The sequence below is a fragment of the Sander lucioperca genome, chromosome 12 (assembly GCF_008315115.2).
Source record: "Sander lucioperca isolate FBNREF2018 chromosome 12, SLUC_FBN_1.2, whole genome shotgun sequence".
In the NCBI taxonomy this organism is placed as follows: domain Eukaryota; kingdom Metazoa; phylum Chordata; class Actinopteri; order Perciformes; family Percidae; genus Sander; species Sander lucioperca.
In genome coordinates this window covers 5,917,712-5,942,786 of record NC_050184.1, presented here as the reverse complement: position 1 = coordinate 5,942,786, position 25,075 = coordinate 5,917,712, and the positions used below count along the sequence as shown (strand labels likewise).

The 25,075-nt window shown below is 42.3% G+C and overlaps 1 protein-coding gene across 2 annotated transcripts in view; it reads right to left on the bottom strand.

The window, feature by feature from the left end:
• rerea (arginine-glutamic acid dipeptide (RE) repeats a) overlaps positions 1-25,075 on the bottom strand; it is a 133,665-nt gene that overhangs the window by 107,692 nt on the left and 898 nt on the right. The window lies entirely within an intron of this gene.

Sequence of the window (25,075 nt, the reverse complement as noted above, 5' to 3'; positions counted from 1 at the left end):
ACCATCTTCTGTGATTGGATGTAAAGAGAAACGTTTATTATTTTATAGATTTCAAAAATTTCAGTATGACACGTTATGCCGTAAACAGTTTAAATCTGAGCATGCGCGACTCACGTCTGCACTCGACTCACATCGGGCAGTGACAAACTCAATGGAACTGCAGCTCCGCCATCTTGGACTGAATGTAACACAACGTTCTATTGAGTTTCTCCTCTTGTTGCTTCTATACTCTTTGGGTACATGTCGGCCAGGATGCAACGCAAACAAAATATCGCGTAATTATCGCGAGGCTTTCGGTATAATATCGCGCAACGTGATATCGCGATAACGATATTGAGTCGATATATTGTGCACCCCTAGTAAAATACAAAAATACACACGACAACCATCCAGATTAGACGTCGACCGATATGGGTTTTCTCTGGCCGATGCAGATCTTTAGAAATCAGGGTCAGCCGATGGCCGATAAATGCTGCCGATTTATTTTGGCCGATATTTGGCCGATATGTGCTTGTTTTTAAACCTCTATTTGAAAGATAAAATGTAACATGTATACACAGAATTTCTCAACAAAAACATTTATTGAACACTTCACCAATCTACACTTGTATACTTCAATTAAAAATGTATAATGTAAAAACATACTGTATATTGTATAAATAATGTATGAAAAATATATTAAATAAACGAAACAGGTATGAAGAAAATAAACTGTCAAATAAACTTTTCAATGAAAAAATAAAGTTTTGTGTACTTAGCAGCATTTATTAAACTTCTGAGAATACAAATCTGCAAGCTTCACAGAAAGTGACATGTTATTATTAATCTCAACACTATTTCCTCCTAACTCCTGTTGAATCACATAAGACTAGGGCTCTCTAAAGTCAATTCTTGTTCACCTTGCTTGTTAGATCATTGTTCATTTTGTTGAAGGGTTTTATCTGTTTTGGGGATCCTACTGTTAGCCTAGCTACATGTCCTGTTGCACTCATTAGGATCTTATCTGAGCACATTTCTGTCATTCAAACAACTCTTTGTTGTAATTTAAAACTCGTCCAGCCAATTTAATAAAATTAAGGGTTTTATTCGTGCTCAAGTCCATAGATGCAGTTAATGGATACAGGCACGGAGAACTGAAGGCTCTGTTAGCAACGATTAGCTCCGTTAGTGGTTAGCTCCAGTTAGCTCCGTTATAGGAGTGGATGAGACTGCCACGGACAGGGGTAACAACCAGACTCTGATAAATGACATTCGGGGAGCTTCCACAGCGGTGTAGCCGTGGTGTTTTGTACGATTTTATTAGTACAGTTAATCCCAAGGCAAGAACACCAGCAATATGCTACTGCTAACGGTAGCGTCTGAACCTGAAGTGACTGTGCGAGACACAGGGAGCAAGACTTCACGAGGGGAGGGGCTGGAGGCAGCTGGTCTGGGTGCGCTGTAAAAAATGTCGCATATTCATGTTTTTAACACTAGGCTGCCCGCAGATGCGCCTGCCTATTAACCGGCTTGATATACTGGGATATTGGCCGATGCCGATTATGTAAAAAAATGCCAAAAATCGGCCGATTAATCGGTCGACCTCTAATCCAGATAAGCAGTGTTGGGAGTAACGCGTTACAAAAGTAACGCAATTACAGTAATGTATTCCTTTTTGCTGTAACGCAGTAATATAACGCATTACTAATTAAATTTCGGTAATATTATACTCGTTACAATCTCAGTAACGCGAGTTACAACGCATTTTAACGCAACATTTAGTGGTGCATTGTTTTTTTTAAGAATTCACCAACACATTTCTTCACAGGAGCCGTATTATTTTCCTGTCGCTGTATTCGATGGTTGAGATGACTGCAGAGACAGATACATTTGCGAGATGGATATTATTTTCAGGAGTTATTACGCTGCGTTGAAGTGAGCTGTCCTGTTTCTGTTCCCGTGGTCAGAACCAGAGACGGTACGGACAGCATGTATGTCCCAACAGGTGACGGTATGTCAGCGGTTGATAGATATAAACATGTCGGGAATTAATGCTGAGGCTTGCTACACGTAAATATCATTGCATTTTTATCAGCCGTGGAGAGTAACTATGCCTGTAGTGGAATGGCTTCGAATGACGACCAAAAAAGCTTGTCTTTTACTGTGACCATTTACTGTTCAATATGTTGCAGTTTTACAAACAAGAAAGTGAACAACTTGAGCCTGACGGACATGTTGCTTCTCAGTAAGCTAGCAAGAGTAGGCTACACAACAGACAACTTCCGTGTAGCCTACTTCAAAATAAAAGCACTTCCTGTGACGGTTCACAGTAAAACTAAATTACTGTTAAATAAGGTTGTGTAGGCAACCTTTTCACAAATCAGCTGTAAATCAAGTACTATAAATAATGTTAATAGTGAGTTTTAATCACACTATAATTGAACATTTTCTTTAGAGTGTTTTAACCTAAACATGAATTTCTTATTGAATTGCTATAAACAAACATTTTACAACAATGCTGTACTTTTAATTGAGTATTTTCATTTTCTCCTACTTGCCTATTATACGTTTTACTTATCTATTTTGTATAGCTTTAGTTACTTTGCATATTTATATTAATTATACAAAATATGAATAATCTATGATGTATTAAAGTGGATAAAGAGGAGACTTTATTGATCCGGTGGTGAAATTCACAAGCTAGCTGCCAAATCAAACTTCACCTGTTATTTTGGTGAAAGTAACTCAAAAGTAATGCAAAAGTAGTGTAACGCATTACAATTCAGAGACAGTAATATTGTAATATAACTAATTACTCTCAAATGACAGTAACTAGTAATCTATAATGTATTACATTTTGGAAGTAACTTGCCCAACACTGCAGATAAGCACATTACATTTATAGTCACGCCATGATCAAAGTCAAACTATAGAGGATTTTGGGGGTCATAGATGTTTGATGTACACATTTGGCTTGATTTTCTTTTAGATGCACCGTGACACTAATGCATGTTTTCATACAATAGTTGCCACTTGAGGAGAAGATGAAATGTGCAGTGGGCCACCTAGTGCTAGGGCTCAATGGTGTGACCAGGTGCAGCTTAACCTGGGTGGCTGAGCAGGGACATCTGCTTGACGGCATTAGAGCCATCAGAGCACTGACATAACCACAGATTAAATGCCAGTAAATCTGAGGATTAGATCCGTGTATGAATAGCTTACATTGATTTTGCAATCCCTTCAGTAACTCTGGAATTTCCACGGGGACAGACAATGAATGTGGCCATCAAGCGCACACACCCACGCACGAACGTATGAGCGCAAGATCACTTCCATGCTCCTGGAGTTGAGGGTTATAATATGTGAGCAACATGGGGTGATTTGGATCATGACCAAAACAAACTGGCCTTTCCTTCTATAGTTGCCTGGTCGCAGTCTTAGAATGTGAATATGCATGCGCTCACACACACTCAGCCCCAGTGAGACCTTTCTGACACGACAATCCCCAAATCCCGAGCTGAAACCTCAATCCCCTCCGACCACCGTGGCCCTTTGGAAGCTGGCTGACATCAAAGACAAGCGCTTCGCTTTCATGACTTCAGTCCGCCTCTCAGTCTGTCAGTGTCTCTGGCTGTCCACCACATGCTCTTGAGAAAAAACACTATTTTAACACCAGGCTCATGCTAACCACTTAAAACACCTCCACAGAACAACATGAAGAAACCAAGGATAGCCTGTGTGCTGCATCTCCACTATTTCCATACTGTAAGAGGCGGGTGTCGAGTGTGTTAGGATATGAGCAATGATTCTAAATAGGTTTCTAAATAGAAGACAACATACAGCTACAAGAAATTTAGACCAACCTGATTCCCTCATCCAAAAGGGCTGCACTGGTCATCCAAACTGACCTTAGCCACCTATCAAGCGATTACTTGGTGATTAGTGTGTATTGGGAGGCAGCTCCATCAACCTTTGAGAAACAGTGGGGAGGTTGCAGTGTCTAGCCAAGTGCAACACTCTCCTTACTACCTCTGAAAAAAGACACGAGTGAGGTGAGTGAGAGAGACTGAGAAATTCAGTGTGACAGTAGAGCAGCTCCTGTTAGGTAAGCACATTGAGCCGTCAGCCCGCCACATTCATCAACACAGAATGCCAGTCAGCAGCACCAGCAGGCTCGTCCGCCTCGCTGCCACACCACTGTTACTGTGGTGAGGGGGGGAGGGGGTGACAGGGAGGCATTTGCAAAGCAGATTTGGACCAATCACCCCAGCATTTGGCACTGCTAATGTTTCTATGCATGGTTTGTGGTGATTTTTACTAGCATTTCCCCTGCCCTAATAGATCGGCCATGGGCTGATAATGATAACATTATCATACATGCAGTGTAATAGTCTGGACCCAGGGTGTGCCAAGATCAATGGACGGCAAAATCTGGATCAATTGATTACACTGCTGCTGTTAAGCTGCTAAAAGATATTTTGCGCACAGTCGATGTGTTGTTGGATAGGCTGTGAATAAATGGAGTCCTAGCCTGTTTTCAGAGTGCAGCATCCAGACATGGGGTTATGCAAGTGGATCTGTGCCATATGAGAAGTGAGCCGAATTGGCAGGGCTGATGAGCTTCCTGCACTCATCTTAATGTCAACCACAGCCACTGCCATTACACACAAAACTACAAATTAGGGCTAGAATGACAACATTGCTGACAAAGAAAAATGAATACTTCTGTATTATTTCTATTGTCCCTTTGTCATTGTGAAAAGTCCCACCACCACAATATAAAAGTGGTTTCATTTTGAAAACCATGTAACCAGCAACAAGCCAAAATGTGCTCTAACTTACACACTGTGCAAAGGCAGATTTTGTTCAACATGCATGTTTAAGCATCTGAAGACCATACATCCACATGTGGAAGATGGAAAAGTATCATCATAGTAAATTAGACGCTTCCAGTAGCATTGAGTTAATATTGCTGAATTTAGAGTAAATGCTTATTTACACTATGACATTTAAAATGTTCTTAAGTATATGACTAAGGTTGTGGACAAAGTTAGTTTATGTTTGTATCAATGGGGACACTTTAATAACACAAATAACAATTTTAAACATTTCCTCTTTTCTATAGTGAAAATAATGTTGATTTTTTATGTGTAGTATGACTAAAGAGTAGGCCTGGTTATTATTAAACTTTGTGAGGCGTAATGTTTAATTTAGACCTGCAACAATGAGGCTAGTCAATTAAACAATTAGTTGATCGACAGAAAATATATCTTCATAATGGATTTTTAGCATAAATAGAAAAAATTCAGTGGTTTTAACTTCTCAATTGTGAGGATTTTCTGGTTTACTTACTCTGCTATGATAGTAAACTTTTTGGTTTTAGACTGTTGGTTGAACAAAACAAACATTTTTCCCAATTTACAGACATTTTATAGACTTAATTAATCAATGAATTAATCGGCAGATTAATCAGTAATGAAAATCTTTAGTTGCAGCCAGTTTAATTTTGGCTATGGTGCAGATATGAATTAAACTCCATTGTTAAAACAAAACAACAAAAACAGCTGACAATATAATACAAATCCTTATAACAAAACAAGAGGACGCAGCCTCAAAATTGCCACAGAGTTGAATAAACACCTTTCTAATTAAATGCATCTTCCAAGCATCACAATGGTGCCATTTATTGCATTGGATTGCATTATATTTTACAGATATTAATTTATCGTGTCCACCTCCTGAACGGCGTTCATGCTTGAATCATAAGAGCTCTCGTCTTTTCCTGCTACGGACCTGTTCTCAATCATGACTGTAATTTGAGAGCAGGCTGATTGTGTTAGGAGGTAGCTGATTGCGCTGATGAGCAGAGAGCTGCTGAAGAGAAGAAAGTAGGCCATCCACATGAACAAATAATGACATCAATGACAGGCAGGGTGACATAAGGTTGTCAAAGAGACTATATTATTTTTAAATGATTGCACTGTCACCCGTGCTACAAACTGGCCAGAAACAATCCTGGATGAATTCATCACCGAAGTTAGTCTTCTAGTGCAACCTTGAGATAACAGCATTGGCAACAGTAACACTATTGCAATGCAGCAACACCATCTAAATCACATTTTAGTGAGGCCAATCTATCCACAGGGTTAACTCTATTTGTGGCTTTAGGCAGCATGATGCAACTTATTCCAGTATACAAAGGCTAATGCAGGTAAATCACACCTAGTGGACTTGAATGCTTTACACTAAGCTTCCTGGCATACTAGCTAGCTTGAGTGGGCGAGAAATGAACCCTGTTATGTGTCCTGACACTGGGCCCTGCTCCCTGGCAAATGAAAACATGCCTCTCACTTACCGGCTGCCTGCGCCCACAGCCCAATACATCAGCATTATAAAAGGAGCTCGGCAGCCTCAAGGTCAGCTCAATTTCCTTCTGCCGTTATGAAGTATCAGAATCACAGCGAGAAGGGGCACCCACACACATGTAAAGAAATGATTTAGGGAGCAAGGGGAGAGATGGAGAGAAAGAAGGGGGGGGGGGGTAATACAATAGGGAACTGTGACAAATAACCAGGAGAGAACCAGCCTCTTGTACAGTAAGGATGTGTCAGTGTAGGCATTTGTGAGAAAATGTAGAGAACATTAAGCCTGCTTGCTCATTCTACACACTAAGAGAATATAGTAGTCTGCAGTATAAGTAATGGGATTGAACAGTTTTTGTTTAACAAGCCGATTCCACTTGTGTAATCGTTCAAGTTTAAGTCTGTGAAACTACAAAGCAATTAGGCCTACTGAATTCTTGTTTCAGAAAATGTGAATAGGATGTTTACCATTTACTGTAATTAAATTCTAAGCTGTTACATGGGCATAACAGCTACCTAATGCAAACTAAATGTATTTTTTCCTTTTGAGATCTGGGCCCCATTCATCACATGCCCAAGCAATTTGATAAATTACACAGAAGCATGAAAGCTGATCATTTGCGTGGCGGAGTGTGTGGTGTGTGTGTTTGCCTCTGCCTGAGTCGGCAGTCATCCTTGGCTGCCTCACTGGCTGAGGTTTGACATCTTCAGCTAAGAGCCTGGGGAAATAACCGAAAATTCACTTAATGGCACCACCTCATCTATTCCTCATACAGGGAGAGGAGAGAGAGTTCCTTGAGGTGTTACAAAATGGCTGTGTGCTCTCGGCTGTGCTGCCGTCTCTCCCAACTGTGGGGGTGCAGGTGTGTGGGTAAACGCAGAGTGCATTGAGATCCATCACCGGCCTTGGTCAGCCACCAGCTGTAATTTGCAGTCAACTCTGACCCTTTGCGGAAAGCCAGCCTGCCTGTGCTGCCTCTACGAAGCTTTTGTGGTGACAGCGTAATCGGGTTTGGTGTGTGTTCGCATATATATATATATATATATATATATATATATATATATATATATATATATATATATATATATATATATATATATATATATATATATATATATATATATAGGTATATGTGTGTGTGATGATCTGTAAGTGCAAAGACAAACATATGCAGACCTAGATGCAGTGACGCTGTGCATGGCTGCAGGTACTTGTATGCATGTTTGTGCAGGTGTAAGTAAGCATGTGTGTGTGTGTGTGTGTATGTTTGTGTGTGTGTGTGTGTGTGTGTGTGTGTCTGCAGGGAGTGTTGCAGAACCAGAGGTGTAATAGCCCCACTTCATCTTTGCGTGAGGTATTGCAGAGCAATCCAAAGCAGCTGGGAGGGAGCCTTGGCTGGCTTGCATTCAGATAACATCTCAGCATAACAGCAGGTATGCTATCAGTGCAGCCCGAATCCCCTTAGGGCTATTTTCAGAGCCTCTGACCCCAGCGTGACTGGCTGGATGACGTCCCAGTGCCAGCAACACAGGAAGAGCAGGACCCAAAAGCACGCCACGGCTTCCTCTCAGCTGCATACAATTTTATTCCAGCAGCACTGAACAGCTCTGTTATTGTTCAGACGTTTCACTAAATAAGACTTAAATGCTCAATGACCGCAATCTTTCAATAATTTACCCAAATGAGACAATGAATTATAAATCACCATGTAAACATACTTTTCTAATTACCCTAACCTGAATACATTCATATTCAGAGAAAGCTTAACCACATCAAGACATTCCAATGGCTTTATTAAACAGCATTTTAGATATGTGTACACCATAATAGAGTGATGAATCACAATCAGAGGTTTGACAGTATTTTTGCAGAAATCCAACTGCCTGATAAAACAGGCTCTACCATCTGAGTCAGCTTTCATGTAGCTGCAAGATGAATAGTACAAAGCACAGTGTTATTCCAGAGCCTGTACAAAGGCTATAACAAAGTAGCAACATAACTGAGAGATATGGTACGAGGCTAAATACTGGAAAAAAAACTGATGTTGCAACATAATATGGAAGAGGCATTTAAAGATATTAATTGGGCTATGCCGGGGAGGATGTAAATGGGAATTAGTAACCCACATAAACAGCTAATAAAAATATGTATGTAAAATAAGGTCAATTGTGAGATTGTTGCAGGCCATGTACATCAAGTTGATAACCCAATCCCATCCAGGACTGAAACTATACACACAATTATTGTCATTATCACCAACAGTCAAAAAACCCAAGATATCAGTTTATAGCTAGTTTCTATTGTAAGACAAGGAAAAAAAACATAATTCTACATTTAAGAAGCTGAAACCAACAAATGTTTAGCATTTTTGCTTAAAATTACTTAAATGATTAATCGATTATCAAGCAAGACTGTTGTGATTTAAAATGTGACCAGGATGATGTTTTGTCCAGCAGACATAATTAGGGGAAGGGCTGAGCCATGAATTACTAGACAAAGGTGAATGCAACAACAAAACCTTGTCAGAACAAAAAGACACAGGCTACTATCATTCAGTGCAAAAGTCTATTGCTGTTGTTCCACCAAGGCCACACTGTGTTCTTTGCATACATTTCTAGCAGTGGTGTCTGTTAATAGACCTATAGCTGATAACAGCTGAATAATATGTATCAGTGAGTGCAGTGGTGCTGGAGCGAGGTGATGGATGCCTCCTGTGTGCTTTCCTCTTATATAAAGCTCTTTCTCCTCTCCCATCTGACTGAGTGGCTTCCCACTACTTGGCTCCCCACGGTTAGCTTGTCAGTAAGCTCTCAATCTCTTTTCTCCGCACCTGCACCTGACACTGCGAGTGTTCTGTCACCCACCTCTCCTCACCCCCCTGGAGAAAATGTTCAGCCCCGCCCACCTAGCTCCCAGCAGCCCCTGGGGCATGGGACAATTAAAAAACGAGGCAGGAGCTCTGTCGAGCTGTCATGCTGAGTCTCAGATAGGACCTTGCTCGTATTGCTGCAGAGGTAGGGGGACTTAGGTATTGGAGGCCAAAGAAAATAATTCTCTCTCTCTCTCTCTCTCTCTCTCTATCTCTCTCTCTATCTCTCTCTCTCTCTCTCTCTCTCTCTCTCTCTCTCTCTCTCTCTCTCTCTCTCTCTCTCTCTCTCTCTCTCTCTCTCTCTCTCTCTCTCTCTCTCTCTCTCTCTCTCTCTCTCTCTCTCTCTCTCTCTCTCTCTCTCTCTCTCGTCAGCCAATTACAAGCCTGCCCCGACTGCCCTTGACTACACTCCCTAACCTCCCTCCTTCACAATCCATGTCAAAAACCTCTGCACCAATACATTTTTTTTGCCCCTCTTGCTCCCCTTTTTGCTTCTTCTTCTTTCACTTCTTTTACTTGTCTGTCTTTAGGGTGTGAAATATTTAGCAGCCCCATCTAAATACACCTTCAGGCACAGAGTCAGAGCTGTCTCTCTCCCCAGGTAAGAAATAATGAGAGGGGAAAAGAGAGAGGGAGACGGTGGAGAAAAGGTTGGTGTAATATCTCATCAACATTATTAAATCATTTCTCCCCTCGGCAGTCCCTGGGTGGTCCTGGGCTGTGTTATTTCTCAGTCAGGGTTCAGTGGCCTCAGCTCCTAGGGTTGAGTTTGGCCGCTTTGCTAGCCTAGTGCTGTGCTAAGCAGGTGTCAGGGGAGTTTCCCCTCAATTAAGCAAAGGTAAAGAAATGCCTCTCACCGTGCCGGCGCCGTGAATACATTAGTCTTGCTGTCACCACAGGCTAGGGCATCGAGAGGCATGAAGAAGACAGACAGCTGGTTGCTTGAAACGCTGCTGAAGCAGATTAAGCAAACTAACAGCAGGATCGTATAGTATTGTATTCAATAAAGGTTTATTTTAGACCTCTGATACCAAGCATTGGGAAATGGCCTACAGGATCTGAAAATGCTAACTTATGTGGATGAATACATCAACATAATCAATTTTAATATATAACAAAACAGTAAACAGTGTAATAACATGTTGTTTTAGAGTTGCTGGGAGTTAGGCTAATGAGTTTGTATTAGCTGTCTGAGTGGATGACACTGGAGGACACCGCATCCTAGTTGTGTTAATTAAAACTCAATGAAATGATGCCGATGAAAAATTAGCATGACTCACAGCCTCAGTGAGGGATACTGCCAGAAAAATGGATCTCACTGTTAAGGCATTGTCAAGGCGAGGCTTGGAGAGAAAACTCTTTTTAGAAACTGAAATTGTTTGATATATACCATTTATGTTTGTTACTTGCTAATTTGAAAAACAAAAATCAAAGCAACACCCACAATTACACCAATCCACACTGTCTTAGTTAAAAAAAATAAAACTGCTTTCTTGACATTTTTAGCCAGCACACCACAATCACCTTACTATTTTCCTCCATCTGACAAAGTCAACTGAAAAAAGGGTTTATAAAAACATGTCAACAGTAGCAATAATGCATCTTTTGTCAGTCTTTATGTGCGAGTATTACAGTGTGCTGGACAGGTGTATTAAAAAGGGCTGATTGATGGCTTCACTGTAGACTGTCTGTCCACCTCTTTCCCTGATGAGACATGCCAATGTAAAGACACATGAATGCAGCAGCCTGTCCTCCATTTTCTCCTCTCCTCCTCTCTTGTCAGAGGTAGGGAGAATGACGCAGTAAACACAGATGCTGTGTGCACCGTAATTCTGGGGCCCACTGCCTTTTATCTGCCATGACAGCATCTGCTGCTGTCGAAATCAAACGTCCGGGCGCAAGGAAAAAGCTAGTATTCCCTTTAATAAACTGCCAGGCAGAGCAGTGTGAGTAGAGAAAAGGAGGCACTCATCTCTGCTCTGCACTGGCCAGGCTTGGCTGAGCAGCAGCTGAGGGGAGAGGCGAGATAGAAATGGGGAGAGCACTCCTTCAGGCAGTAGTTGGTATTATGCAGCTCACGCAGGCTCAGGCATCCAGCATCATTGCACTTAATAAAAGCCAATCGGTCAGCAGGGAGAGTTGGGCAGTCGGCAGATATATGCACACTGAGATGACTAGTGAAAGAAACAGTGGGCAGCACAGTCAGCACCTGCTCTCGGACTCACCACAGCCCCTGCTGCCAGGGTCAATTAATTACATCCCTCTCTGAACGCTCTCCATTAGGATAAACAGAAATAAATGAAGAGCAGTCTGATAACAAGGGGAGCGCTAAACCTCCAACCCCCAGCAACACAACTGACCAGCTCCTCCTCCTGTTGATAAATCCATTAGTCATCTACAGAAATGACTACTTCATAATAAAGTAATCACACGATTCACTAATCAAATAAAAAAAACATTTCCCCAAATTACATCTTCTTAAACATGAGGATTTGGGTCCGTTTTCTGCATTTCATTTTATTGTAAATTAATACTTTAGTTTGTAATGTTGGTTAGACAAAATAACAGATTTCCAGAAATTACTTTGAGCTGTGGTACATTGTTAAAAGATTAATAATGAAAATAAGTTTTAGTCACAGCATTACAACTACTGTAGGACAGACAGTCATCTCCCCAAATTCTCCCACTGGTTCATTTTGTGTGTGTGTGTGTGTGTGTGTGTGTGTGTGTGTGTGTGTGTGTGTGTGTGTGTGTTGGCGGGAGGACGAGGAGGGCTGCTGAAAAAGACAGCTTTTTGTTCTGACCCCACAGCTGTCACTAGCATAAGAGAGCCAGTTACAGGCAGCTCACATAAGCATTTTACTTATACACATACAGACCCAGCCTTGACATGCAGAGGGGGTGGGACAAGAGAGTTGCGCTTTAGGTACCAAGACCCCTAAGGATACTGTTGTGATGCACAATTGCATTAGATGAGGAGGCAGGAAGGGTAAATCACTAAATACCTGGTCAGTGTTTAGGATCCCGCTCCACCACGACGCCCCCAACACCATTAACGTCCTTCCTTATAATCCAATTATAAGCCATGTGTGTCCACATCAATCAGCCATTTTCATCTGAGCCTGTGGACTTCTTTATCACCATTACTGCTACAGTAATTGAGGCAGCGCTATGGAGAGGCTGTGCAGTTTACCTCCATCTGGGAGGTCAAGAGGAATGCAATTGGTTGACAATGAGTAGGCTCTGGCTGATTAGGCTATGGGCTACCGCTGAATATTTAGCACTGATTAGACTAAGCCTGGTAGAGAGCCATGTGGCTCACTAACAAAAGGGACAAGCCATAGGGCAGGGGGAGAAGGCTAGCAATCAGCACAGGCTAGCTCAAACAGACTATCACAGAGTTTTAATGGCTGGATCAATCTGAGTGTCACATTTTTATGTTGTGTTTAGCAACATTTATGATGATGTTAGTTTTTGTTTAGCAGTTTTTGTGAAGAGAGGAAAAACAACAGCTGTGAATGAAAATAATTAGGTTTAACAAATATGCAATCATACGGTAACACTGAAAAATCCTCAGAAGTAAGAAATTCATCGGAGAGTAGACATTTATTACAACAGTGAAATTTTACTGCTAAACTCTTCAAAGAATAATGGAGGTAAAACTTGCTGCAAATAGATTTATATGTTTGCCTGTATGAGAGGAAACAATCCATACAGCTCAGGGGGAGACAGTGCAAAGGAGAGATGGACACATTAATGAGTGATACACAAAATGGCTCCTCTAATCCCCTTATGGAGTTGCCAGCACAGTGATTGTGATATTTACACATAAACGGTAGTGCACTCCTGATTGAAATAGGAGGGAGAGAGGAAACATGGGAAAAATGTGGAGGGAGGGAGAGAGAGAGAGAGAGAGAGAGAGAGAGAGAGAGAGAGAGAGAGAGAGAGAGAGAGAGAGAGAGAGAGAGAGAGAGAGAGAAAAAATGACCGGCAGAAATGACAGCAGGGAGAGCTGAGCAGGTGAGAGAAGGAAAAACAGATGGAGGAAGGCAAAGAGACATGCACTTATTTGCAGAGGCTTTAACTGTCTTGATCCTCAATAAAGAGGTGAAACTGATTAGGTTTATATCAAACGGCTGGTTGTAACACGGTGCCTGTCGCTGAGAGCACAAATCACAGTCAAGTCAGGTTTTCCTTTTTTCCATTTGAAAGAGCCAGCACTCTCCTCAATTGTCTCTCACTCTGTCCTTTATTCAACGCCGCGCAGCCTCCTAAAGCGGCAGCTTGTCAGAGTGACAGATGCAGACACCACCACTGACCTAAATCACTCTTTTCCAGCACATTAACCCCCATGTCCCTACACTTTTTACGCAAAAGACACAACACCAACACTCCAACACAATCCTTACGGCACACTGCACAATGAGAACTACCCAAAAACCCCACCCTGTTGTATTATCACCCTCCTCCCTGAATGAAGGCTATTTTTGAAATGCCTAAACAGGAGGGGGGGGGGAAACAAATCACACCATCAGGCTTAATAAATTACCGTCTGCTGTTCCTAGAGGGACTTTTTTTATCCAGTGACAAAAAAGGAGGGCAAAAAAAACAACATTTTTGTCCACCTTGGAGCCAACATAGAAAGAATCAATGATACTTTAATTACTGTAGCCTATGTTTATGAAATGCAATAATCATTCATTAAAGATGCAGACAGCGGCAAGCAGGCAGCCGGCCGGCCGGGCGTCAAGACTGCATGCATGGGTAGGAGAAGGGAGGGGAGGACTGGCGTAAATGATTCATGGTTTGATATCTCTCCTGTATAATGGCTCCTCTGTGGAGCTGCTGGGGCTCCACTGCAGCGACTGACTGCCTGGCTGGATGGCTGCCTGGCTCACTCTGACTCTGCCCCGGCTGCTTCTGCCACCGCTGCCTGCTGCCCAAGATTAAAAAGCCTTTCACGAAAGCAGCTCAGTGAAAACAGAGAGCGGGGTGCACATACACACATAAAAGGAAGCGACTTGATTCAATATCATCTGACAATGTATCTGGGGGCATGCAGAGGGGGGAGTGAAGGAGACAAGACAAGAAAATATCAAAATCCTTCTAGGAAGAAAACATTGGCTGCAAAGATACTGGGGATACTTGTAACATCTAATGGGAATATGGGAGTATGTCTAAAGCCCCCCTCCTCATCATCCTCCTTCACCAGCTTATCAACCCCCCACACCCTGTATCTCCTCCTCACCCATGGAAAGGGAGAGGAAAAAAATGAGAGATTAAGGTTGTAACGTGTTGGGCTAATCATAACATAGACAGTTTAGTGCCATCTCGCATAATTAAACGCTTTGCACTAACCACCTAATGCATACTAATTTGGAACAATCCACTCCAGGAGTTGGCAGACCATGAAGCTCCCTGCAAAGGAGGTGCTCGTTTCCCTCTCTGCATGTGTATGTTTTTGTGTGTGACACACACACACACACACACACACACACACAGATTTGCCAAGGAGTAAGGTGCTAAAGGTCAGGCCGTGGACTTGAAAGAAAAGGTCAAGCATTATTACAACATGACTAAATAAACAGGCTGCGCACAGCCCCGTGCCCAGCCGCTGTGAGTGCTAGAAGTCTCTACCTACATGCCGTGCTACCTGCCTGTCTGGCTGGTTGGTTGGGATTCAGTTTCATCCCTTGTCTTTATCCACATATCCTTCCAGCTCTAAGACAGCTGACATGAGGACTGTCATATCCTGCCTAGATTCTTATCCCCTGCTGGCTTTATTGCTCTCTTATTCACAACACACAACACACACAACACACACAGAGAAAGAGGGAAGCTGCGCTACTGGAGCGTGATTTAAAGCACATTAATATTAATTGCAGCACTAGCCGGAGTGATAAAACCGACAAGATGCCCCTGTGAGGGAACCGGGCACAGGCAGGCCCTGCTTTTTGTTCGCAGCTCTACTCATCTGGATGGCCATGGTGAGGCAGCAGAATGATGAGCATTTCATCTTTGATTTGCTTGTTTTATATTAGACGGGGCCTACGCTTCGCTACCGAGGCAAATTTGTGTTTGTGAGTAGTTACTGTGTGCGTGTGTGTATGAGCCTGGGCGTGCACTGAGTGATAAAAAACTAGGCAAGATGAATTATTAGGCTAGTGGCTGCTAACAACGGCAGTAGGAATGTGCTACAAATAACACAGAGTGCTTAAGCGATCCTGCTTTTATCTCCCTCTACTACTCCTGGCTTGGCTACCTTTTATGTCCTCCACATTGAACGCAATATTCTGGGAGCAATGAGCTCTGCTAAAGATGAAAATAGTCTGCTGTCCTGCAGAGAGAACCAGCTTTTTCAGTACAGTGGAGTAAAAATACAAATCGAGAAGAAGCCTGGGTGCTTAAACCCATCTCCACCTCTAAGCTTTTTTCTCCCACTGCAGGAAGACCAGGCGGCCGTAGGCATCAACAGATGACAGCTATATCTCTACAGTCCTCCATTTTTACCTCACCCTCTCTTTTTTTTCCCTCTTTTGTCAATCGCTATGGAGAAACCTAACACTGCCTTTACTGCCACCTCCAGTAGTGGATTTTCTGCTGTATGGTTTTGTGCTCCTTTTCCGATTTCCCCCAAGACTCATCAATGCCCCATTACCAAGTCAAATCAGGTGGTGCTGCAGAGATTTGCCGAGAATCAAAGCTGCAAGCACAGAGTGACACAGTCACACACACTAGAGAGGATTCATTCAAGAAGCCTGGGAGGTTTTCTACCAGCAGCTCCACAGGATCAGGATCAGGGCGAGGAGGTGAACAGAGAAGAAATCACTGCTGGCTAAATGCTTGTGAGTGGTTTATGGCTCAGAGGGACAGAGAGGGAGACAAAGATGTGGTAATGCATCTCTCTGACACTCTTTTTAGCGGCTGACCGATCGTTGTAATCTCCTGGGTGCACTGGTCACACATTATTGTTTCTCATTTCACATGTCACAAACAATTAAAACACGCCTGTCAATTATTGTGCCCCATAAGCTCCCTTACTACAAACAAAGAAAAAAATCTTTAAAAAAAAAAAAAAAAAACAATCCATTCATATGACCTCCAAACACCCCCCTCCCCCAATACACCCACATGCACAGCCGCATTCCTAAGCCAAATTCCCAGAGAACGACACGCACGTTCCTCACTTCCATCGTCTTTATCTCTCTGCAACAGCAAATACAAGGTGGACGAGCCCTGTGTAATGTAAGCAGCTCCTTACAGAGAAGTGAAAAGAGAAAAGAAAGGGGGTGGGGGGGGGGGGGGGGGTAAAGACGACGTGTCCTTTTAGTTTTCTCTGCCTGTTGTCATCCTCTTCACAGCAGCAGCTGAAGAGGCAAGACAAAAAAACTCTGGGGAAGAGTCAGGCAGAGGGAAAGAGAAAAAAGAAATAAAGCAGCACTGTGCATTGTTTTATGTAGAGATTTTCACAAGCCTGTCGTTGATTTGAGTGCTAAATACAGAGGGAAACGAGGAGAAAAAAGGAAGGGCTGCTGGTTCTCCAAAGAAAGGTCTCTGAGGGCTGCCAGAGGTGGTGGTGTATCTCTTCCCTGTGACAAAGCTGTCGCACCAAGGAGTAAAATGTAAACCCCTGCTGCCAGAAGAATGTTTTGCCTTTCATTACACCGAGTGCATGTGTCTATGCGCGTGTGCATGCATCGGAGTGCATGTGCATGAGCGTGATACGAAGCCACACGCCACCTTACTCTTCTTACTACATTTGGGTTTTGCAGTGAGCGTTGCTTTGTGCCAATCAGATCATTTGCTTTGTGCCAAGAATAAAAGGAAGAGACTAAAACTCACAATCATGAAATCTGTGCACAAAACATCCCCATTTTCTTTTTTTTTACGATTATTTTTTGATTATTGCAGCTCACTAGAACCTTCCACAAGCACTTAACCAAGTCGTCATCAATAGCACCCCACTAATGTATAACTGAAGAGGCAAAAGCTTTTGGGGTTAGACTGGAATAAGCTCATCTATACAGAGAACCAGGCCTCGGCAATGCCATGCCAAATAGCATTTTATTCATTTGAGAAGGCGGTGAATGGGGAGAGGAGGAGGATTGGCCTCCTAGTGCGCTGCTATGCCCCAGTTCGGCCAAGTGACAGTGATTCCTACAGCGAGTCGATTTGCTGCTTTTGAGTGCCTGGAAACTTGTCTGGCAGAGTGCTCGCAAGGGAGAAAGATAAATGGGAGAATGGGGGGGCCTCACCTCACCTCTCGCTGTCTTCCATTTGTCTGTTCATCCCTGGAGGCCTTTGGGCTGCTTGGTACAACAAAGAGGGGGAGAGGGGACAGAGAAGGAGCTCTGCGGACATCCACAGACAAAGCAAAAGCAGAAAGGACAAGTTTACAGGTAAATAGTGAGAAGCAGCTGGCTGGGAGCTGAGGCAAGCTCAGGTTTCAAACAATCAATCACCACTCACTCCTCCACAACAACAAAGATGTGGTTTATAGCACAGTATTCAGTACTCACTCACAGAGCATATCTTATTTTCTATTAAAGCTACTTTGCAGGTCTATAGATTCTAAGAGCTTTGGTTAACACCAAAGCAATAATACATAACCAACGAATAAATGTTCAAAGACTTGCGGTGTTGCTGCAAAGACACGTGCACAAACAAACACCAACTGTGCAAAGCAAGATTTAACCTGACTTTCAACTCCACAAATGATCACACAATGCTGCTGGAATATGGGCGGCTGATGACAGGAGTACTTTGCCACATCGCTGATTTGAAAAGGAGTACTTAAAGATGACACAGTAAGACAACTTTATTGTCATCTTAAAGAGGATCTATGAAATCAATGGGAGGAGATCAATGCTGTCTCTCCCATTATCTCACAGCACTTTACATAAGCAGCAATAAGCATCACAGAGGCCATCATCTAGCTCACCGATTTCCTGTGCGGGACTCCCAGACACCTTCAGGCAACAAAGCTCCTCTCACTCCATCAGTGCAACAGTCACATCCATAACTTCACTCACAAGGAAGGAGGAGGAGGTAGCGAAGGAGAGGAGCTGAGGGGGAGAAAATACCTCAGGCAAGCCAGAGCCAGATAGAGAGGGCTAGAAGGAAGAGGGGGGGGGGAGAGAGAGAGAGAGAGAGAGAGAGAGAGAGAGAGAGAGAGAGAGAGAGAGAGAGAGAGAGAGAGAGAGAGAGAGAGAGAGAGAGAGAGGCTAGCAGAGCGTCTTCATTAGAGAATAGCAGCTAGCGCTGTCACTGACTAGCAGAGCACTGGAGTTAGAGCTGCTCATCCTCTCAGATAATTAGGGTTTCTACTGCTTCATTTTGGGACGAGGGACAGGATGTTGGAGGCTTGATTGCCTTTTATTTCCCAGCATAACGGCTCGGCTGCCTCTGACGCTTTATTAACAAGAGATCTTGAAGATTTACAGCTTCGCCGCAAACATCAATTTCAATAATTACAAGAAAACTGTTAGCGGGGACACAATGAAACGCACATCCACTCAAACGCCCCTCCCCTCCGTCACAGGATCTAATTTACATAGATGTGCCCTCTTCATGATTGCATATTATAAACACGTTAAAAACACACACTGATTTTCACACTTAGCACTTCAGACGCTTTACAACCAATCCTTGGCCTGAAGGGCAAAGCAAATACTGTGAATGTCACATTTACATTCAACTTTGAAACCTCAGCATTTGTGAAAACATAACGGATGATAGACGATTACTCTGTGGAGCAATTACAGATGGCTAAATGTGTTATGGTTCAGAATCAGAATAAATAATTTGGAGATATATGGGATCACAAGAGCACATGCTCTTTTACCTATAACGTTATAGATTGGCATTATGCCTAGAATTTGAGACTTTACCACTTGACACAGTTCATGTGTAAGACTGAAGTGAATGCTGCTCTCTGACAACAGCAATTGCAAAAAGAAATAATAGAAATCATACTTTAAAAGGCGTCTAACATCAGATACAGAGCCAAAGATTTCATTTGAATAAAATCAATAATTGTGTTGACTTGCAGTGCATTGCCTTCCTGTCTTCTCATCTTGCTCGCTAATGTTTCTTTCATGAGCCAGCCCACTGCTGGTGACATTATAGCTACAGCACTTCCACAAGCCCCCGATGGATCAGTGAAAATGGTTGGCGTAAAACACAATTAGTACGGTCCATATGGCTGCTGGTAGAGGAGGAGCAAGAGAGGTCCCTTGTGGTCCTTATAGAGGCCCGCTCTTTTGTTATCTTAAAGATCAAACTGTTGTCATAATAATGGGGCCATTTCAATTCTGCCGCTTGGTTTTCGTGAAGCAGCACTACTTTAACAGATCCTCACATTGTGGAATGACTCTTGGCAAATAAATTGACCAACCTAGGCTAATCAATAGCTCCTTAATCATGATTAATGGCTCATATTGAATAATGGGGAAATTTAATGTGAGGGGAGCGTTACTTCCTTATTTCAGCGGTCAGCCCTATCGATTGGTTATAACCCCTCTTTTTGACCAATGGAATGTGCTGATAAAAGAGCGATGTGTCCGACCTATGTAAACTGAGCACAGAGAAAATGATTTACTGTGCTTTAGGCACGTCTCATTCACTGATAGATCTGTATGCCCTGCCTGACAAGCATTTTCTTGCCTGAGAAACGCAGACATCTTTTACTGAGTAGAAGCGAACAGCTTGAGGCAACAGATTTATTACAAATTGATCAGTTAGATAGCTCTCTCTCTCTCTCTCTCTCTCTCTCTCTCTCTCTCTCTCTCTCTCTCTCTCTCTCTCTCCTCTCTCTCTATCTCTCTCTCTCTCTCTCTCTCTCTCTCTCTATCTCTCTCTCTCTCTCTCTCTCTCTCTCTCTCTCTCTCTCTCTCTCTCTCTCTCTCTCTCTCTCTCTCTCTCTCTCTCTCTCTCTCTCTCTCTCTCTCTAGCTAGAGTGTATCAGAGTTGAAGTGCTACAGTGGCAAATCTAAACCCAATCCTCAGAACTCATTTTCTCTGTGCCGGCTGCTGGAACTGGGGTACGTACAGAGACAAGATGTCCATCCTTAAACCTGTAGTCGATCCAGCCGCAAGTCCCAGCACGTAAACTCAAGGCTCAGCAGGCTCAATAGGTGTGCCTAACCTGCAAGGGCGAGCAAGGACACAGTTTACCGGAGGCACCTCGTGAACAGGAGAGTGGAAAGCGCCACAATGTCACCGGGGTCATTTCCTTATGGCTGCATGAACCCTGAGCTCACTACTAGCCTGTGTGCCTACTCCATTAAAACATCAGTCACAGGTCTGGGCTCTACAGCTCTGCAAACAAACTGTGCCTCATGTGCAGTCACAACATCAGCGCAGTACCCGTATTAGTCACAGAGGCCACAGAGCACAACCAGCACATTGTAAAAAGATGTGTAATTCGTCTCATCCACAGTGTTGAAAATCAATGTCCTGCATACCCAATATTGTACAGAAAAAAAACACAACATAACAAGCCACTAGAGCCACTTTAATTAAAGACAGATGCGTTTGTCTGGACAATAGACAGCCGTTATTGACAATTCTCTCTATAAAACAATCAAATCAACTGCATCATTTAGACTTGCTGATCAAGGTAGCTCTCTGATAATGACAACAAAGTGACTATTTACCTTTATCACTGTAGGAAATATGGTAGATCTTTACACTTCCTTAACAGGTCTATTATAAGCCAAGTTAATAGGTGAAAACTGTTAACATTGCTGTCTATATAATGGATCCAATACAGTTCAATTCACAATATGACAAGATCCATATGCTTAAGGTTCAGCTAACACAGTAGATGGTCTGGCAGGTTATGCAGGCTATTTAACAAAATCTGTGCTAAAAAACACTGATGTCAATAGTAACAATAAGCACTGATAGAAAACTGCACAGACTATATTGTGCTTCTTTCCTTTAATCACCTCCATCTTTCATTTGTGCTACAGAAGAAATAGAGCGCACGGAAAAAAGGGCTATCAGCTTCCGGACGCTGTAAATGTGTGTCACTAAAAAAAGGGGCATCATCTAAAAGAAGTTGAAATATTCTAGGGAGAGAGTATTTGTCTATATAAACATCGTCAGGCAAACAGCTGCAGGGGGTGTGCGCAGTAAAACACTGGTATGCATGGTTTGTGTTTCTGCACCACTAGCGCCATGCCGTGTCATTACATGAGGCAATCTCTTACCTAATCAGCACTGACACACACAGCGGCAACGCACTCCTCCTCATCTCTCTCCCCCCTTTCTCTCCCTCTCCTAAGGGGCCAGCCAGCTGATCCTACACCATTTCATTTTCCTCTTTTACCGAGATGGCAAATGGCTGACTGTTATTTTTGAACACTTTCAATTCATGTTTTTTGGCACTGTAATTGAGAGTAAGTGCTATTATTAGCCCATCCTGCTCAAATGCTGAAAAGATAGTCCATCATCTGCATGCCATGGTGTGTTTTAAATCTAACAATGCGTAATATTCACAAATAGACAAAATCTGCTGTGCAGTCACCATCATTACAACTACATCACTACTACTATGTATTCATTGTCCTGTGTTTGCTGTTGCTTCACAACTCCTACAACTGTTAACCAAGCCTCCATGTCCAGTTTCCACACACTCCATTGTACAACCCCTCATGTACATAAATCACAGAAGATATCGATATGTGGTGAGTTGCAACACTTTGCAATCTCGTAGCCTCAAAGCCACGTACAAATTTGAAGCAAATATAGAGAGAACTTTTTTTGCCGTACCTAGGACCTGCCAAGAGGCTGGCAACAACACAAAACACAATGTGCCTGATCAGTTAAGATGTGAATCCATGCCAAGCCGACCCAATAAGACACAGGCGGCATTTGCAGGCTGATGCGAGACCGACTTCACCGTGGCTGAGCTCAAAGGAAAATCAGATTTGATCACATCTAGTACATCAAATACCACCAGCAGTATGTAGCAAGACAGCTCACAATTGTTAACACGGATAGTGTTTGCCGATACTATCTCCTTGGCACAATTGTGGAGCTGCAGAGCTAGGCCTGAATCAAACAAAGATGAGATATGATGCAGCATGCTTGGATCTCCTCTTATGAGAGGTGAAGGGAAGCTGTCAAAGAACACAAAACACATCCGGCATCTTGCCTTCTCTGACTTACTGGGATAAGCCAGGAGGAGGAGGAGGAGGAGGAGGAAGGGAAAGTGTGCTTGCCTCATTTCTGCCAGTGTGCCCTGTGCGTGTCAGTCCAATATCTTAAAACAACACATGCAAGGCTTTGCTACAGCCAATTACCCAGCTCTTGGCACAGGAACTGAAAAACATCTTTGGAGAACAATAAAGAGAGCTTGGCTTGTTGTGCTTGCTGTCAGTAAGTGCTGACAGATTGTTATTTTTAATGAATATACAGCACTTCAATGGCCCATCAAGAGGTCTTTGAGCGAACATTGCTCCTTTGTTCAGAGCATTCATTTTCTATGTAACAGCCAGATATCTTGCAATGGAATTGATATCAAGCAAGCACTGTACAGGAAAAAGCTAAATCACTTCATCCACTTGCTTTCCCTATTGCGTCGTCTTTGCAGCAGCTATGCATAGTCATGAGAATATAAATACAAGGCAACACACTTTCTTAATTACAAATCTGATATCTAAAGATGCTTGATTACACATCATTTCCTGTGTTGGCTCTGTAGAGCAGACATTTCACTGCTTACCTACCTCTCCTGCCAACATAATTTCATAGTGTATATGAAATCCCTGAGCAAAATTCACAATAAATCCACCTAATCACCTTTATTTGAAACACAATAGCCTTGCTGAGAGTAAAATGCCCCTTTTAAAATACAGGCTTGCCACACCGATGACAGGTTATAGCACCATCTCGTATTGCAACACAATGGCATAATGCTTCAGCATACAGCATGAAGTAGCTCTGAGACTAGACCCAGGCATTATTATGGGGAATCATCTTTCATGACAATTCATGGCGAAGGAGAGATGCAGTGACGGCATCTTGGTAAAAACAGCAAGATGCCATTCGAGCGCAGCATGTAAACACTGAATTCCCGAGCATGTGTATTGACAAATCATCCGACAAAGAGGTGTCAGAGCGTAGTGAAAAGGGATTTTCCTTAACATCGTCTGGCCTTCCATTCGCCACATATTACTCATAGAGAGCTGCCATTACTCAAACACACATTAGTCATTAAAAGGAAAATAGCGGGGTTATTACACTTATCATTACTCTGCTGCTACTATAGCCACCCAGCTAGATTAACATTCAATGGATGGGGTGTGTCATTGGATATGTGACTCAAAGTCATTTTTTCCACTGCTGCTCTTGAGATCCCATTCAAATTGAAACACTATAAAACACCCTGACCTCCTCTGACCTCTGAACTAACCAGATAATGAGGATTTAAAAAGGACTTTGCACATTTATACAAAAGATGAACACCCCAAATGTTCTGTTTTAAGCAATTCTAAATTGTGCTCTTGGTTGAACCTGAAACATTATCTTTCAACAAAAATTATAAACCAAGGTTTAAGGTGCTTTTCTGTCAGAGCTGTGCTAAAGTAGTAATCGACATATAGCCTGTAATGGCAGACCTCTGTAACCCAACCTAAGTTTACAGTTTAAGAGGTAGTTTAAGAAAATCTAAATCACAACCACTAAGCTACCAGCAACAGTAAAAGCCACCAAAACATCAGATGTGCCATATGCACAACGTATGGAGCTAAAGAGGTGTATGAAGGGGCCACTTTGGTCACAACTGCAATGACTTGATACAGGATATGTCCAGTAAAATCTAAAGCGGATTGAATACGTTTTGGTGTCTTTTTTTCAAAGCAAGAAAGGAATATTACCTGATGTTAATCTTTTCATTGTTTTAATGAATTAACTGTGTAAAAATATGGCTTGCTGCAGTATTCTTCTGAAAACATTTCTGACCATATGGGCGTATGTGTTTTCTTGCCTAACCCTCTATTGCTAAACCATAATGTGTAACAGACATTACATGATGCTAGTACTCTCAGGTCATCATGTCATATCAAGAGTAGTGGTGTACTTGACTGCAAAAAACCTGTCCATGTTAAGTTGTTTAAAGTCATTAAACAGAATGTGGTGTTGAGCATGTCTACGTTTAACTATGCAATGCTGTCAGGATATCAGATCATTCATTAAATATTTATTTATACACAGTCTAAATACTTTGACAAGTAAGGAAATGCAGACTTTTGACTTTTTTCAGTGGACTGAAAATAGCTCGGCATTTATGGAGCAAATCAAATGTTTCACGCCTTTGATCACTGTGGACATTGTATATTCATTACCGTAGTTATGGTGAAGCCCACAATTGTGCTGTGCTATGTAGCCTGTAAGTCACAAGACTGTAAATAAGTCATGAGTGAGTCATAAACACTCAATAAATATAAATCACTAGCTATTAATGGCTAAATATTTTGTTCATATTAACATTAGCAGAAACCACTGTAATGTCTGTAGCCAAAGTGTCTTTTGTTTACTATTTTCAAACTTACAATTCATGATAACTTAAGACTAACCTCATGCAAAAACTCCTTCACTGATAAAAGCATAAACCCAGCAAATATCAATTACCCTTTATGTAGTCTCTACCACTCAAATATTTTGCCTGTCAGAGGTGAAAAGCGTTCATGCCAATTCGGCAGATTCTATTTGTTGACAAATATCTCCCATGAAGATTTTACAAGCTTTGCATCTTTGTTTGCAAAAGTCAACATGAGTGTGCCGTTAGCCAGTGTTAGCTTTGTTTAAAACCAGCCCAGACTAAGGTCGTAAATAATCAAAAACTCTAATTTAGAT